The 3759-nt window shown below is 37.7% G+C and overlaps 1 long non-coding RNA gene across 1 annotated transcript; it reads left to right on the forward strand.

The window, feature by feature from the left end:
• The first annotated feature begins 568 nt into the window (after positions 1 to 568).
• On the forward strand, positions 569 to 1367 carry LOC112720602 (uncharacterized). Its single transcript, XR_003162285.2, has 2 exons — positions 569 to 1058; positions 1138 to 1367. It is a non-coding gene; the product is annotated as an uncharacterized lncRNA (long non-coding RNA).
• The last annotated feature ends 2392 nt before the right edge of the window (positions 1368 to 3759 follow it).

The raw sequence follows: 3759 nt of genomic DNA on the forward strand, positions 1-3759 counted from the left end.
GAAGAAGAACGAAGAAATTTGGAAAGAAGGAGAACGAAGAAGGAAACAAATCTTTTAAAATTGGTAGTTATATATTCGCGGGATCTGTTATATAGCGCGTGTAAGCTACGTAACACTAGGAGCGCGTTTTGGGCGTTAGTGGTTAATTGACTTGTAAGACTTATAAGCCCTAATCGCTTGTATGTAAAGAATTTCTGATTAATTGATTGTGTTATCTTTTGTTTTCTCTCGTTCATTTATCTGGAGAAAGTATTTTGTATTAGTAACTAATTTATTATCTCTTTTTGCACCATAAATTATATCTAAGAATTAATATTTAATTATTATTAATATATTTTTAAAAAAATACATTTAACTTTTAATTTTATATTTTTATTTAATTATGACCGAGTCAACCGAGTAAATCAGTGACCTACCAATTAAACCAGTGACCCAATAACCTAGTCATATGACCGGATCTATTACGAATTCGATTCTAATAATTATGATTAAATTAAATTTTTTAAATTAATACTCTATACCCTACTTTTATTAAATTTATGCTACTCTAATTAACCAAAAAATTCCCAAATGGAAGCCCACTGGTCCTAATCCTAATTCCACTCACCCTCACCCTCACCCTCACCCTCACCCACACTAACACACACGCCGCAGCCCACAAACGCAACACACACAAAACACACGCACACCACAGTGAGAGGGAAACGGAAGAAAGGGAGGAGAAGAGGAGAAGGAGGGAGACGATGCCAGCGGGGCTGGGTGCCGCCATCGCTGCCGCTGTCGCTAGAGGGAGAGGGGATGCCCGGAAGAGGAGCAGGCGCGTAGAGGAGAGCGAGCCAGAGGATAGGGAGAAGATGCCTCTGTCGCCGCCATGGGGAGCCGCAAGCCTTGTCGCCGTTGTCGTCGTGGGTCACCGCCATCGCGCCATGCTATCGCTAGCTCTGTCGCGTCTTGTCGCCGTCTAGAATGACGAGCAGAGAGCGAGAGAGAGCTCGCGGTGGAGAGAGAGGAGACGCCGCTTCGGAGAACGGTGCTGTTGTCACCGAGATCCACTGCTGGTAACGGTGTTCTTGCTTCTAGTTTCCGTTCTTTTTAAATTCTTGGAACATTGTTGTTGTCACTTCATGGTTGTTGCAGCCACCGTCGTCGAGTTGCATGCAGATGTCAGAGCCGTTCCTTAGCAACGCCACTGCTGCCAAACCGCCGAAGCTTTGTCACCGTTCTTCTTGCTGGAAAAGTACCGGCAGCATCACTGCCTTGTTCCCCTTGGTAAAAATGATTATTTGGCTCTGTTTTCGTTTACTGTAATACTCTATTACTAATTATGTTCTAATTCTACTTAATATCAATCTCGCGTTAAATCCAAATTATGTCAGATATGAGTTGTTGCTGCTGTATTTATTGTGGTCACTTGGAAATCATCAAGGCTAGTGCTTCGTTCTTTTGTTGCAGTTAGTTAAACCTGTTCCAAAACTATCACTGCTAGCGTTCTGATTAATGGTTATTAAGATTTTAGATTCTGATGTCTAAGGGTCAAAGTGCAAACGGTGAATGTTATTGCTACCCCGGATTGATAAGAAAGGGATTTATTGCATTTTAATTGCGGCTAATTGAGGTAGGGGATTTAAATTTAAAAAAAATGTTTTAAACTTTGAATACCCGACAAATTTAGTAGATTAATGCAAAAGAATGAATATCAGGGATGTAAATGATTTTCTGCTGTAATTGAATATGTTGTGTTTGTTAGTGATTGGTTAATTTCTGAATTTTGGTGGGACTGGTTGATTTTATTGTGTTTGAATTTTTTGAAGAATTATTTAGCAGCATTGGAAGCAATTTTTTAATTTTTCAGTAAAAAATTAGTTGAAAAAAAGATTGAAATGTGATTTTAAAGTTTGAAAATGAATGGCCGATGATAGCTTGGAATATGTAAATGTTATTGTTGGCTATTGAAGCCGGTTGAGGTTGAATTGAGGAAACCCACGAAGGGTGGTAAACTCCAGCTTTTAGGGGATGTTCTGCTGGAATTTTTGTAAAAATTGAAGAGTTTTAGAAGTTTTGGTTATGGTTTCAGAAATGAGTTTGGTTTGATTAACTTTATCAAAAGAGATATGTCTTGAATACATTTAAAGATTTTAAAGAAAATTAGATTCTTATGATTTCGTTAATTCATGATTTTTAACTCATTTGATTTTTGATAAGAACAAAAAGAGATTTGATTAACTAGCTAAAGATTTAAAAAAAAAGTGAATTAATTATAAATTCAAGTGTTTGGGAATAGGAGAGTGAGATTGAGATTTTAATGGATTTAAGCATAAGAGTTGAGAGAGAGTTATTTTAAGGAATATGATGATAAATTGTGTGATGTTTGATTTGGAGGAAAGTCATGAGACAGTTAAGACAAAATATTGGGGTTTTAATGAGTCGTTGCGTGTTAGGAAGAATGGATATGGTTTAGGCTTTGAAAATGGATGAGGTTTGAGGGTATTGATCTCAAAGGAAAAGGGTTTGAGAAGTGTTATTGTGAATGTTGCTTGAAATTGATGATTAGGAAAGTTTGGCTTGTCAATCTATAAAGTGATTAATTAGAAAAATCTGATTCGATAAGATTGAATGGATTATGTCGTGTTTGAGTTAGATTATTGTTGGCTATAAATGATTATGTTCTAATTGAGTCAGTATACAACCTTGACCTCGAGTCTAAAGTGTCGTATTAGACATCTCATACTCGCAAGCTGTATGCACGGCCTACGTCCAATCTGGTGCATGTTTAAGTGTGCGGAGTAGAGTTCTGGCGTTGAGTTATTGATGAGTATGATGAGAATTTTGATTTAAGTTGAGACATGTGCGAGATATTATGATTGATGTTGATTATGTTATTGATGAATTGATTAGTAATGATTAAGAATGTGGTGTTGGTTCCGGCTGATTATATTTACGTGGGATGATGATTGTGGTTGATGAGAATTATGATGTGACTAGTGGCAATTATGATTATGTTAAATGATAAATTTTATGATGAGATAGATGATGATTGAGTATGGCTGAATTGGCAAGGTCTGGCTGTTATCCCTCTTGCATAATGAATTAAATTTGATTGAGAGATACCTACCTAGATAGATGTAGTAGTATTGTTCCACTTGCTCCGGGTTGTCGTTTGAGATTCTGGGGTAGATGAAAGGATGGTCGCTTTGTCCTGCTTGCTCCTAGTTTGTATTTGATCTTCTGGGGTAGATGAAAGGATGATGATTTTATCCCGCTTGCTCCCAGATGTTGACCCTCCATCACAAGATGTGACCGGACACTTAGACCTTTTCGGATATTATTCTTCCAAGAGATGTGAATCCCACTTGAGAGATACGCTCAAGTAGGGACTGTCCAGGGTTAGTTACCGGACATTCGGATTTGGCTGTATAACTGACAGATGAACTCATTAGCCATAGGGCAGACATGCATCATTTGCATTTGTGTGTATTGTTTGGGTGTGAATCTTGTATTTGGTTTGCTTAATTGAATAATTGCATCTATCTGCTATTTGATCTAATTGCTCTATCTGTACTCTCTTTATGTATTCTTTGTATTGTTTTGTCTGTGTTTGAAAACTGAGAGATCCCTCATGTTGGCGGTGGTAACGCTGAGGGTTGTTCCTAATGTGGTGATGGAAGTTAAGGCAGATTGGACATGGTATTGCTCTGATACTCTAGATTATGTACTAGATGGATACAGGGGCGGAGCTAGAAATTTTTTTGGGAGGGGCAA

This window comes from Arachis hypogaea, chromosome 11 (genome assembly GCF_003086295.3).
Source record: "Arachis hypogaea cultivar Tifrunner chromosome 11, arahy.Tifrunner.gnm2.J5K5, whole genome shotgun sequence".
Classification (NCBI taxonomy): Eukaryota; Viridiplantae; Streptophyta; class Magnoliopsida; order Fabales; family Fabaceae; genus Arachis; species Arachis hypogaea.